Source organism: Pinus tabuliformis, chromosome 4_1, assembly GCF_031772625.1.
Source record: "Pinus tabuliformis cultivar Carrire ecotype Pingquan chromosome 4_1, CPIR1, whole genome shotgun sequence".
In the NCBI taxonomy this organism is placed as follows: domain Eukaryota; kingdom Viridiplantae; phylum Streptophyta; class Pinopsida; order Pinales; family Pinaceae; genus Pinus; species Pinus tabuliformis.
In genome coordinates this window covers 191,030,174-191,045,337 of record NC_142303.1, presented here as the reverse complement: position 1 = coordinate 191,045,337, position 15,164 = coordinate 191,030,174, and the positions used below count along the sequence as shown (strand labels likewise).

General features: G+C 38.1%; 1 protein-coding gene across 5 annotated transcripts in view; it reads left to right on the top strand.

Annotated features, from left to right (window-relative positions):
- CHUP1 (Hydroxyproline-rich glycoprotein family protein) overlaps positions 1-15,164 on the top strand; it is an 83,402-nt gene that overhangs the window by 35,395 nt on the left and 32,843 nt on the right. The gene's annotated exons all lie outside the window — the stretch shown is intronic.

Genomic DNA, 15,164 nt, shown 5'->3' with positions numbered 1-15,164 from the left:
TATTCCATGTTCTTGTCTGTTTGAGTGATTACTTTCTGAACCATTTTTGTCCACATTTTATACTATTTTACAAACAAACTTGTATTTAAGTTCTACACACAATTTCTTCCGATAAGGAGGAGTTGGCATGATACATTCCCTTTTTTTATTACTTTAAATAAATCGTTTGCTAAGGCAATTTGAAGTTTGAACTATACATTTTTTTTGTTGGTCTTTGTCCTATCTTGGAACATTTGACTTTGGATAGCATCTTAAGCTTTTTCTAATTGTTTTTTCTGCAAGTCTTCTTAATATTCCCAATTTTGCTTTTCCTCTTTTGACGAAAAAATGACATTTGTACCTCCACATGCATGTAGACACATGTTCACACTCATGCTCTAGTGCCAGCATAATTGTATGAAAGATGACCACCAAAGCCAAAACAAAATTATACTAAAATATTAAAATAGCAGTAATATAAATATTGCAGTACTAAAATATTAAAATAATGTTACGAGTACTTTTGAAATAACATTAAAGGAAAATGTTATTATAAAAGTTATTTACCATGGGTTTGATTATCATACAAATCCTCACTTCTTGAGATAAAATTCTAAAGCTCGAGTTATCAATTGGGTTTAGCACAGGTGGTTGGGAGGAATGGTTTTTATCCTCCCCACACAAGTTCAATTCCCACAAGTGAAATGTTGAGCTCTTAACAAGTATATCGTTGTAATGGCATCGAGCCTTGTTGTTGATTAGCCTTGTGCTTTGAAGATTCTAGGGTTTACCTTGGGTAACATCCTCAAAATGAGAGGAAGTACTTCAGGGTTTTTTCCAGGTGTGTAACTTGGAAAAAAAGGTCCTAAAACTCAAGCAAGGATTCAATGTAACTAAGAGGGAGGCCACTGCCACCTCACCAACCATCCTTTTTGCTTTAAGCTGGCTCTCCTCCGCCTCAAGGGGGGCTTCCTTATAATAAGATTGCTAGAACTAGTGCAAGAAAGTCCAAAGTGAAGTGAGGAGATGGTTCTAGCAAAACAAGTTTTTTTGTGGATGCAAGGACCGAAAACTTGTGTCTTCCCATTTGGCAGTGGGGTCAAATCAAGGTTCATGGGAGGCTATCCTTATGACAGAAAATATGGCATTTGAGGTTGAAGCTCTCAAGCTAAATCGGTCCTTTCCCTTTTGTCCCAACATGCAAAAATATAGCTAAGGACGTTAATAGAGCAACTAACATCTAACACTAATGGAGATTATTATTTCCCGGAATGAAATTCGTGTGCATTTAAGCAAATCTTGAAAAGTAATGCATCCATAAACAACACCTCAAAGAAACCATAATGGAAAATCCAAAGATCCTACCAGATTCTTAACCCATAAATATATGTCAAGATAATTTCACAAGAGAGAAGCATCAAGATCTAGAAGGCTCGTCATCCATAGAACATTTCATTAATCCTTCAAAAGCATCCAATAGTTATTCAACCAAGCTCCAAGGGATTTCTTCCCCACGTCAAATAGGGAGAGTAAACCCTTATATAGGTTACAACTTTATCTTGTCAACAATATTTTTTTTTGTTTTCCCTGGATCCATTGATTCTCCATGGAATGTTAATAAAATATCACTGTCAAGGATTCCCATACCCAAAGTAGCAACTTCTTGTTGAAATCCACATTTTTCTCCAAAAGTTACAATAAAATACCAAGGAAAACAATACAATAAAACTCTCTAGTAAATAACTCCATGAGAAAAGTCAAACAATAGTATAATAATGGAGTTAGTAACCATCTCGAAGAATAGAGCTAGAAGGTTGGACACCTTCTTTAGATGAAGGTTTGATCAAGTAATAACCTCCAAGAAATGATAAATAATTTTCTCCATACATGAATCCTTCTAGAGTGGTGTCCCATGAGTGAACGAAGGTTTCAAAAAGAAGATCCATCAATAATAAGATGGTGTGATGTCTAGCAACACGCTCAAGCCTTAAGGAAGCATGTGTGGTTTCCTCGTGTGGAGCATCCCATCAATGTGCAATGAAAAGTGTGCATTGAAGGCTCCATGTGGCACATGCAAACATTTCAAGGTTGACACAACATCAACAAAGGTAGAAGACAAAGTAAATATCCTACATAAGTGGACATCCTCACCAAATAGAATGGGAATGTGCACAAAGTAACCTTCTCAAGTGGACGTCCTCCTTATCATGAAAAAGAGTGTAAGTACTAAAGAGTCCTCAAAAGATGGAGCACTCAAAGCCAAGGCATAGATAAGTGTGCAATAGGTTCTCCAAGCTCAATCACCACCCTCAAATATTTGCAATATAACTCAAAATGGCATGCTTGGACCAAGTAGGTGGCATGTCCCTCTTGAAATAGCATGTAATAGTTACAAGTGTGGTTTCCAAGCTGTAACAACTATCAAAATGATGTGCAAATGGTTAGATCCCCTAATGCTTGTTCGAAAATCAGAAAGGTAGAAAGATTTTCTTATACTTGATAATTACTAGTAATGTTCTTGACTTCTTATTAAGTTTTATATCTTCTTTCTTTTAGTTCATCAAGCAATTACCAAAGCAAAAGCACATAAAACAATGGACACTAGATATAGGCACTATGCCAAGGCAAAACCCCCCCTCGAGGGGAAACCCAGTCAAAATTATCTTCCTTTCAAAAGTATTCTTTGAGACTCTTCACCCTAGACATAGACCAAACCTTCCCTCCACGCCAAGTCAGCCTCCTAGATCTTCGACCTCCCTTCCAACAACTTTGACTATGTAGCAGCTACCGGCATCAGGAAAACTTGGAAGACTTCTATCTCCCAAACTAGGGCACGGAACAAAGTGAGAGGCACCGAAATTTCGTTTTTCTTCTTCTCCTTAGACTCCACCCAACTCACACTTCCTTTGGCTTCCTTACACCCACTTCGCACTTTTCCGGCTTCCTTAGAGATATCGAACTTGCTTGAGATGAGATGCTCCGAATGAATTCGACTTGCTTATATTTATAGGCTTCAAGGGAGGTCAAATTAATGTCCTAGGCTGACTTGATCTCTTCTAGGACGACTTGATGTGGAGGATACATAAATTATATTTGGCTCAATACTAAACCTTTTAGCATGATTCAAAAGCCCAAGAAAGGTCTCTTTAAAAGTACAATGACTCTATTGACTCAGAATAAATCCTAGAAGTCCTCAATGGGGACTTTGACCTAAAACATGATGACCCAAGCATGAAATCCATGCTTTAATAAGTCATAACAATAATAATAAAAAATCTTTTCTTTATTCTTTTGACAAGTACATTACAAGATGATTCAAAGACATTTAATGAAGACCGAACCTAGTTACATTTTCCAACACTCCCTCTTAACTAGGGAGGTATTCACCATATACAAGTACAAGGAAGATCTCAGCTATATGAACCATGAAGAACTTTAGGCACCGCAATGCCATGGACTAAATTCTTGACCGGGGCAATCTATCCATTGGTTTCTCAACAATTTAGGCACTGCAATGCCACAGACCAGATTCTTGATCAGGGCAATCTATCTGGGTGGGACTAAGATGGACTCAAGCTTTCAGCCTCTCTAGGTACCATCAGGCTTACTTGCTAACCACCAACCCAAAGATCCAAGTGTGTATCCAAAAACAGAGCTCTATAATCAACACCACCTTTTCCAACTTCGGGACCTAGACATCAACACAAAGTGCCGACTAGATGTCCTCCCAAGCAATGCTTCACTCACAAAGCCTCAACACTCCTAGATCCAACAGATCAAGGATAACCAATCTCTCCCAATCAAACTGATTGGTAACTAGCATGCTATCAACACCTTCGAGAGATTCACCTGTACAAACACAACCCTAATCAATAATATACTTTCATATGTACATAATCAAATACAAACCTCCGGGGTCTTCCAGACAACTTGATGTTTCTTCTCAACTTTTCATAGTAGGACTATCAACTGAATCTCTGACAGAAGATTCCTCAATCATACACTTTCCTTTCCTACTTCCTATGCAACAACATATCCTTTGGAATTCATTCTTCAATCAAAACCAAGCTATGCCTTCCCTCTCAACCAGGGAACATCTCTTTATCCAGACTCCCTCTTAATCTAAGGGAAATCTCTTCTATTTTCGTCATCGGAGAATCTTTCGTGGCTTCCAACCATTTCATCAGAGTTATCATCATACCCATCATGCTTATCACATCAATGAACATCTTCACCATATTGAAGATTATGTACCTACACAACTTAGATAACAAATACAACCAAAACTATAAAAGCATGAAATTAGCCATATCAGAATTACGGAAGCATTTCAACCTTACATATATCAGATACCCAAACTTAAACAAGAAACACATATTCTTCAACATCTTGCTAGGGACTATGTCATAAACCCTAGACTACTCCATAACAACTTTCATTCCATCTAGCCTTCTAGGGTTTCAATGTTTCTTTCAAAGGTGTGACATACCCTACTACAACATATAGCAAACCCTAGAAACCTATGTTGCACGAAACTTCTAGGAACTCAGCGTTTTGGGTTGTACCTGTATTCGAAACTCCGAAACTTGGCCGAAACTCGACTGAATCTCGACCATCATGTAATCATCTATGAGAGCTAATATAGACTTGGTTTTCCTTCCAAATTGTCATTTATAGGTATTATTGAATTATTCCCTTTTTACTTGGAAGATGTGTTTGTCACTTATTTATAAATTTCTTTTATATACATACATACGTACATATACATATACATATACATATACATATACATATACATATATACATATATGACGTTTCGACGCTTCATGCAACTTAGCTAAAAACAATTCAAACAAATAGAGATCTACAAGGCATCTAACAATTTTCAGAATTCATATGTTAGATTTTCCACTAGGGTTTCATACAAATCCTATACAAAACCAATCACAGCGTAGTCATTAACATGACCAACTTCCACTAGGGTTAGTTGCAAACCCTATATTTTTCAATCAAATATCAATCCCAACTAAAACTCAAATTTCATTAATCTTACACAAATCTCAAATCATCAGAGATTTTTACTTCTACTAAGGTTTAACTTCAAAACCCTATAATTTCACAAATACTATCATCCTAGAAAGACAAACTTTGACTAGAGCTTAGTTCCAAACCCTAGGATTCATGACCACCGACAAATAGGTCAACTCATACATCTAGGACTTCATCATCATGCATAGGCATTTCATATCATGTGTTAGTCAAACCCAACTTCACAAAGATCAATAAGAGTTAGACATACAACAAACTTGATTAGACTAGGGTTTGATCAAACAAACACACACATACCAAGGAAATCATTTCTAAGACATTATAAGGGTCTTGCTTACACATTCCACCAAACCCTAATGAGTTAGGGTTTCAATATAGGAACATAGCAAACCCAAGATTACCAAAACTTTCAAAGGTTCGAGATTTTAGACTTTATCATTCAATCCTAACAAGTTAGGTTTTCCTGATCATACCAAAATCCCAAACATGACATCATCAATAAAAACTTCAAATAGCATTTCTCAATAACCCTAAGCAGTTTAGAGTTTCAGACATTACCATAAGCATACCCTTAGGACCTGTCTAGGGTTCTATAAAATCAATTAAGAATAGGAGTGGGGTAGATTTATCAAGTGATGAATCACCCAAAATAAGAATCAATATGATTCACTATAGCTAGACACAACAATGTTAGTAATAGATTGTCAAATGAATAAACATTTATTATAAAGAAATCAATGTTTTAAAGCATACCTTTGTTCCTTGACAAACCTTGTCTTGAGAGGTCCTCTTTCATACTCCTTGAGAATATAGTAGATGTTTTCCTAATCAAGACAATAGAGGGAGAATGGTGATTAGTATTAATATAATCAAAACTAAATGAGTACATGAAACCAAAAACTGAAAGGAAATGAGATACTTATCTTTGGGAGTTGTTGGGGGCTCCCTCCAAAGCTTGAGGGATACCTATAAACTTACAAAAACAAAAAATGTCTTTTTCCAAAAACATGTTAAAAACCTATAAATTCTAAAACATAAAAAATACAAAATAGAGTGTCTAGGACTAGAAGCAAAGGACTTAATAGTGTAGGTCTGTTATATCAAATTCTTCAGGTTTGACTTTCTTTGGATCTTTTTCTTCATCAATGTAAGCATGATCTCTATCTCTCTTCTTATTCTTTGGATTGTCGGGACAGTCACTCCTGTAGTGACCCTTCTTATGACATTGATAACATTCTATTTTGGACATGTTTACTTTCTTCCTTGGTCCTTTCGATTTCTTTCCTTTGTATTGAGTAGTGTAGGCATTAGATACTTCTTCAAGATTGGAAACTAGAGAGATCCTCAATTCTTTTTAACTGTAGGCAGTCCATAGTTCTTCAAAAGTGGGAGCTTCCTTCCAACTGTTAAGTCCTGCAGCAAATGCACCCCCAGTAGGTGGCAATCCTAATACAACAGTGATCATGAGTTTTTTGTCTGGAACAATTTCATTAATGGCTAAAAGATCATCTCTGATTCTTGCTATCTTCACTAAGAAGGAGGCCACTGTATCTTCTTTAGTCATCTTTGTGGTCCTTAGTTCATTCTTCAAGGTTGCCACTGTATCTTCTTTAGTCATCTTTGTGGTCCTTAGTTCATTCTTCAAGGTTGCCATTTGACCAATGTTCTTAATAGTGAACAACTTTGACAAGGCTTCATACATTTCCTGAGCATGATTGTTGTTGGCTATAAATGGGACCGATTGTCCTTTTAAAATTTATTCCTTCTACCATTAGGGTCATGGCAACCAATTCTAATTCTCTTAATTTTACTTTGTCAGCATCACTAGAGTCATCTGTAGGACCAATGTTCTTAATAGTGAATAACTTTGACAAGGCTTCATACATTTCCTGAGCATGATTGATGTTGGCTATAAATGGGACAAGATTGTCCTTTATTCCTTCTACCATTAGAGTCATGGCCACCAATTCTAATTCTCTTAATTTTACTTTGTCAACATCACTAGAGTCATCTGTAGGCTTCTTTACATATCCTTTGACCAAGTCTAGTACTTTGTTCTTTTCAAGGATGAGGCCAATCCTCTTCTTCCAAGACCTGTGGTTTGAGGCTCTTTCAAGTTTTTTTCTCTCCCTTGATTGTGTTAGACATCTTCCTTGAATATAGTAGACTCCTTCCCTGAGATAATCCTTTTGAATGGTTCCTTGATCAAGTACTTGAGACTGCCTTTTTCTTCTTTCTTCACCAAAGCTTTGATACCATGTTAGAAAATCAGAAAGGCAGAAATATTTTCTTATACTTGATAATTACTTGTGATGTTCTTGACTTCTTATTAAGTTTTATATCTTCTTTCTTTTAGTTCATCAAACAATTACCAAAGCAAACGCACATAAAACAATGGGCCCCAGATATAGGCACTATGTCAGGGCAAAACCACACTTGAGGGGAAAACCCAGTCAAAATTCTCTTCCTTTCAATAGTGTTATTTGAGACTCTTCAACCTAGACAAAGACCAAACCTTCCTTCCACACCAAGTTAGCCTCCCAGACCTTCGACCTCTCTTCTAACAACTTCGACTCTGTAGCAGCTTCTGGCATCAGGAAAACTTGGAAGACTTCGATCTCCCAAACTAGGGCACGAAACAAAGAGAGAGAGAGAGAGAGGCACCAAAATTTCGTTTTTCTTCTTCTCCTTAGACTCCACCCAACTCGCACTTCCTTTGGCTTCCTTAGACCCACTTTGCACTTTTCCGGCTTCCTTAGAGATATCAAACTTGCTTGAGATGAGATGCTCCAAATGAATCCGACTTGCTTCTATTTATAGGCTTCAAGGGAGGTTGAATTGATGTCCTTAGGTTGACTTGATGTGGATGATACATAAATTATATTTGACTCAATACTAAAACTTTTTACATGATTCAAAAGCCCAAGAAAGGTCTCTTTAAAAGTACAATGACTCTATTGACTCAGAATAAATCTTAGAAGTCCTCAATGGGGACTTTGACTTAAAAATGATGACCCAAGCATGAAACTCATGCTCTAATAAGTCATAATAATAATAATAAATCTTTTCTTTATTCTTTTGACAAGTACATTACAAGATGATTCAAATACATTTAATGAAGACCGAACCTAGTTACATTTTCCAACAATGCCATGGGTCAAACCACCAACTCCTCAATCCTTTTGCAAGATGTGAACAAACACCTTGGACAAAGGGATGACCCCTCACTAGCAATAATAAAAAATATATATGATAATATGTCATTCATGTTTGCTAAGGTAAGTAAGTGCTTCATCAACAAACTCCTCAAAGGTGGACATCCACATGCTAGAGACCTCCTCTAATATCCCTGAAACATGCTCCGAGTCTGAATTTAATGTCACAATGCCCAATGCAAGGTTATAATGCCCAAGGTATAGGTCACAATGCCCAAGGAAAAAGGCTCCTTAAAGTCTGAAATTTGTATTGGTCGACCTCCAAATATTTGCCATGAAGTCAACAATGTGAGATTGCTCAACCAAAAATGATAGCAAACCCCATCGCACATCCATCCAAGTGTCGAAAATCATCAAACGAGCAAGGGCATCCATGTAGTAGACCCCCATCAAGATGAATCATGCCAAGTCGTCCTCAACATACTGGGACACTCCATCACAAGCTCAAATAGTATGCATGAAATCCATGTAGCAAGAAGGTGAGTGATCCACATGAATGTTGAGAAAAAGTACCAAGGAGGTGTTTCCTAGTGCTTTAGTCTCTTTGCCTAGGAAAGCACATTAAAACACCTTTTTAGTAAGTGACTTTATGAGTTGTTAAAGTCATGTGACTAAAAAGTCACTTTATGAGGTACTTTTGTATTATGTATTTTATGTTATTAAAGTGACTTTATGTGAAAAAGGTACAAGGTACAACTTAAAGTTATAAAGTGATGAGGGGGGACACATGAAATGGGGGTCAAGTGAAGATCAGATCTCCACCATTGATCAATGAGAGCTGAGATCTAATCTCAACCATAGATCAAAGGGTTAGGGTTCTCTCAACCTAATGAGAACTAAAAAGGAGGAAAAAGGTATGAGAGCTCAATTATTCTTCATGTGCATTTGGAGAAGAGAGGAGCAAGGAGGAGAAGTCTAGAAGCTGATATAACACCATTTGCTGAAGGAGGAACGAGTTACAACAACTGGAGAAGAGGAGAAACAACACATTTCTCAAGGAGAACTGAGAGACACAAATCGAGGTTCAGTACAGTCATTCTCAGTGCATTTTTTGAGGAATTGTGAGCAGAGAAACATTGCTGTTTTCGAGGGTTTTTTTCCAGCATTTAATGTGTCTGATATGCCTGCGTGTTTAGGAGAAAGATTCGGGTCCGTGTCTGGAAAACCACACCAGAGAAGGGGCTATCAGTAGCATACAGATTAAGTTGGAAAAGTTTGACTGATAGCGTGATTTTCAAAGCAGAGATTGGCACACATTTTGAGGAGTTGAGTTCAGATTTGTGGCATGGAAAACTAGGAGTGATTCCTGGTCTGTCAGTGTATTTTTCAAGGAAGAAAAAGGAGCAGACAGTGACATGAATTCCCAAATCTGAAGTGCCGAGTAGTGGCACATTTTTCCAGACAATCAAAGTCAGTCAGTGACACAAACTTCAAGGGAGAGACAATCTGAAGTGCCGAGTGGTGGCACATTTTTCCAGACAATCAAAGTCAGTCAGTGACACAAACTTCAAGGGAGAGATAAGTACTTGAAGTGCATTTTGCTGTGTAAAAATTTCTCTGAGAATTAGCAAATAAAATCCTCCTTATGGCTGGTTTTCCCCTTGTGGGTTTTTCATGGGTCTATGTTTGACCAAAAGTAAGTGTCTAAAAATTGTGTGAATGCTTGTCTTTAATTTCTTATCAGCTGAAAATTGCAAAAGTGAAAGTGAAGTAGAGTAGCCTAGCATTGTTTTGTTTATATTTGTATCTATGTTTATGTCTGCATTTGAATATGGGGTTGGGCATTAAACATTCATATGCAAAACAAACCTAAATCGGAGGGGCTACACTAGAACTAAAAATTTCTACATGGTATCAGAGAAGCTAGTGAACTTAAGCTGATAAACAATGAACCTACAACAAGCATACCTTCTGCTATAACAACAAATAACAAACCAAAACCTGCCTTATATACCAGAGAACAGTGTTTGAGAGGGAGGCTGTTTGTGCCTTTATTTTTTCAGTGATTGAGAAGCAGTGTTGGTTGAGAGGGTCATGGCTACTAGACTGAGGGTGGAGGATAGGCTGAGTGGGGTTGAGAATTTTGGCCCATGGAAGGAGAGAATGATGTTGCTGCTTGAGGAAGTTGAGGTGTGGGATATTGTAGAGAGTGCAGTACAACCTCCCACTGATCCAGTTCAGTTGGCAGACTTCAACAAGCAAAATGTGAAGGCAAGGAGAATCATTCTCGATGCTATTAAAGAATGCCTGTTGTTGGTAAAAGTAACTAGGTCCAGTCTTCATAATTGTGTAATCATGTCATTCTATATTTTATGTAAAATGAAAAAGAAGAAAAGAATTATTAATTTTTTTCTAGCATGGGTTTCATGCTTAAGTTAAATTGTCAACTAGGTCTAGCATGTTCTTCATGCTTCTAGGGCTTTTCAAAGTCAAAAGAATATTTGTCATGATTCAAAGAGTCAAGTCCCATTTGGACTTTGAAAAGAAAAGGAAAAATAAATTTATTTATGTTAAAAAGTGTCAAATTATCCCCTAAGACCAGGTTGGCGCCCTAGATGATCAAGTTGGCCTGTCTAAAGGACGCGACTATTCAAGACACACAAACAACTATAAATTGGCCAGCGTGCTCTTCATTTTGGACAAGAAAATTTCGGTGCTTCTGTAGAAAAATATGCGAGGTCTTATGAGGCTAGAAGGAAAAGTTTTTTGTGGAAGGAAAGGGAAGTTGTAGATGCGAACTTTCTGAAAGAGAGAAGCAAGCTCCTCCTGTGGAAAAATGCAAGTTTCAAAGGACAGATGAAAGAATAATGGACTTGCTTTTCTGAAGTTTCTCTTATGGACAGAATCATGGCATTTACTGGATAAATTAGGGGGCTGATCTGGTGCTTGTGGGGATGTTGGTCTTGGTCTTGAGTCTTGAAAGTCTCACTTTGATCTGAATCTATAAGAATAGGATTGTTCGGGTTTTCCCCAATTGTGGGGTTTGTTGAAAATTTGGCAGCTCAGGGATGAATTTCTAAAAATAGAAAGTCTAAAAATATAATTTCTGAAATAAAAAGTCTAAAAATAGAATTTCTAAACATAGAAAGTATAAAAATAGGAAGTCTCAAGTATGATTTTCCAAAAATAGTAAATCACATTGCATTAATTGGTAATCGAGTATTGTTGATGGAAAATCCCTTCTGATAATCAATTAATCCTAATAGTTCAATTTCGACTTAATCATCAATATTATCATTAATATTATATTATTATTCTTATGATATTATTATATTACTATTAAAAAGAAATTCAAGTCACTCAATCATGGCTCTTAATAATGTTCTCTTACACTCATTATTGGCATAGAATATTCCTCTTACACTCTCATTAATGCTCTTACACTCTCTTACCTGGATGCGGGTGACTGCACTGCTCATCAATGCGATTAGATGGTCGGTTGGTGGACAGGATGGCCATATGGCCGCTAGCGTCGTCCCCAATGCCAACCTCAAGCGAATTCACACGACCTTGCAGAGGATATTAAATGCCTCTGAACTGCCGAGCCACCTCCATCATTCTCATAGACATGGCCTCTGAAGAATAGTCTGCAATTCCTCCCTTGCTCCATTGCGTCTACCCTCCGCAGGCTGCAGAACCTTGCATTCGCACTGTGACCGGCAACAGATGCTGGTTGCTTCCTTGCCTTGATCTCGGCAACGGTTTTCATTTCTCTCACTCCAGCCTTTGCATCTCAGACCAGGCCCAGACCTCCCCTGCTCACTCTCTGCATCGAAACTCAATCAATCCCTTTGCTGTCACCCCAACTCTTAATCCTGCTATGGCTCGCATTAGGCATCGTATGCGCAGCAGGCGTGGCGGAACTCGTGGAGGCATCATCCGCACACCGGCTTCGACTAGCTCTGCCACCGTTTCCCCTGACTCCTCCTCTGATATGCTTAATCCTCTCAGCTCTCCCTCTTGCCGCTACCCAAACACCAGAAGCGGAAGGGGTCGTGTTGTTCACTCAGCGAATTTCCCCCTTCCATCGTCTCCTGCTCACCATAGCACTCAGTTCCACTTCCGTAGCTCCTTAAACCGGCCTGTTATCACTGCTACTGTGACCTTCTCCTTCTCGGAAGAGACTGAGCTGCAAGCTCCTCTGTCTGGGCACAATGACAAGCAAAGCCGAGCAACTCCAGGCAATTGTGGTATTAGCATTCCTGGCCATCGACATCCTGGCGAAGGCAAAGCGGCTTTGCATGGCGAAGTTGTAGCTAGCATTCCACCAGCTGAGGACGGTAGACATGGTGACACAACAACATCGGGAAGCAGATAGCCCGACACTTCTGAAAGGCAGATAGGCACAGGTGGCGCTGAGGAGGCTCCTCTAGCTCAGGGTAGTGGCGTGCCTCCAGCTCAGGGTAGTGACGTGCCTCCAGCTCAGGGTAGTAGCGTGCTGGATGCAGATGATGACTGGTACCAATTCGCGTGTCGGATCGAAGAGGAACCAGCACCAGAGAATCTCCAGTCTTAACGCGTGGCATCCAATCATTCTTTTTGCCAGGTGGATGTGTTTAAGTTTGAACAGTCTTTTTCGGTTAACTGTTTTTGATTCTAGACATGCAATATCTCTCTTTGTTAGTTTGGATAAACAATGATTACCCATGTATGGGTTCTTTGTGGTTTACTGGACTGGTTTCCCCTATGTTGGGGCAGTAAAAAACAGACAGATTCATTTTTGTGATGATTGATGCTCAGCAATTTTGAGGTCAAGCTTTTTTGTAACTTTTTTGTATCATATTAATAGAACAATATTACTTAGAAAAAAAATGCTCTTACACTCAATAAAAGCTTGTCTTAAAAGATTCTTCTTATACTCTCTTATGCTCTCATTAAAACATGTCATAAAAGATTCCTCTTACGCACTCTTCAATGCATATGTTACACTCTCTTAAAAGCATAAGTTACAAAGACATGCGCACCTCCTTAATGACATGAGTTACATTTCCTAAATGGGCATATGTTACTCTCCCTCTTGGCATGCGAGTTACTCCTCCTTTATGGCAAGGATTTGTTGCTCCTCTTATATACATGTGCCTCATTATTGCTCTCATCACTACTTGTGTATTGTGAAAGAAGAATTTGAATTTGAGAGAGAGTTGGAGAGAGTTGAAGAAAATTTTGAGAGAGAGACTTGGAGAGTAAGAGCAAAACTTGTTGAGCCAAGGTTGATTCAATGTTTTAGTGCTGATTCAGTTGAAGGGAAGATTGATTTAGTGTGTGCATCTGTTGTTGCTACCAGTGATCTTCATTCTACAACTTGTTAAGATTTGGGTGAACTTACTCATTCTCTTGATCTCTCATTGTACTTTGTATCTCTGTTGAACATTTGATTTATAATAAAAGAAGAATCTGGTTGGGTTTTCCCCTTGTTGGTTTTGCCTTTGGTCATTGGACCTAAATTCTCTGTGGTTACTTGTGTTCTGGACTGTCTTTTGTTTTGCATATGGTTTATATGGTGTATGTTCTATCTACAATTGCTTAATTAATATTGTAGAAGAAAGAAGTTTTGGAATAAGTAATTGTTGCAACATAGAACATCAAAATTTCAACAGGGTTTTGCCCGGCTTGGAGCCTATATCTTGTTGAGAAATCAATGCTTAGTAGAAATTAGAGTTTGATTCCTATTCTTTGATAATTACTTGTCAATTATGTTGGCTTCTTTTACTTCTTTATTATATTATGTTTCATCAAGCAATTACCAATTTATGTGTATATGAAGATCACAAGAAAAAGGGACAAAAGATGTAGGCAGACAACCAGGAAAAAAACCCCTATAAGGAGAAAATCCAGTCATAACTCTTCTTTTAGTAGATTCAAAGACAAGATGAGATAGTCCAAGACTCTTTTGACCTAGACACAAATTTCCTCCATTCACCAAGTCAACCTTTCCTTCTTCTCCAAGTGATGTTCTCCCAGCAACAACTTCGACCTAGAATTTTGACCTGGTAGCAGCAGAATTTTGGCCCCAACAATAGCCCAGTAACTTCGCACGTGCGAGAGAAAGATAGCCCAAAACTTCGACTTTATCTTCTTCTTCAATGTTCTCCCTTCTCTTGGAATTTCACACCTTTTTCTGCCTCTCTTTCTTGTGTATCAAACTTGTTGAGTGATTGAGCAAATGGATCGAACTGTTTGTCTATATATAGCCTCTTTTGTGGGTTGAATTGCCCTAATGTAGGCTGGCTTCATCATCATAGGGCTGACTTGGTGTGGAGGTGTCAAATGACCTATTTGACTCAAAAATAATTCTTTTTACGTGATACAAAAGCCCAGGAAGTGTCTAATAAAATTGACAATGATTCTATTGACTCAATATAAAACCTAGAAGCCTACAACGGAGGCTTTGACCTGTGAACATGATGACCCAAGCATGAAACCCATGCTTTAATAAGTCATTATAAAATTTCTTTTGACAAATAAATTACATTATACAATTATGAAAACTGAACCTAGTTACATTTTTCAACACTCCCTCTTAACTAGGGAGGTATTCATATATATATACATGGAAGATCTCAAAAGCACATGAACTATCAAGAGTTCAGGCACACTCAGTGCCATAGACTAAATACCTGACCAGGGTTATCTATCTGGGTGGGACTAAGATGGACTAAAGTTTTCAACTAGTCTAAGTACCATCAAACTTACTAACTAACCATCAGCCCATGGATCTAGGTGCGTATCCAAGGTCAGAGCTTCTAAGATCAATGGCACCCTACCTCTTCGGGATCAAGACATCAAACACACATAGGCCGGCCAAATGTCCTCCCAAGCATCCACCATTAGATGCTTCATCTCTCTTTATCAACTAAACCTACAATATCAACCAAACCAAGCATGCTTCTAAAATACTCAAACTTTTGATTTGGAAGAGAC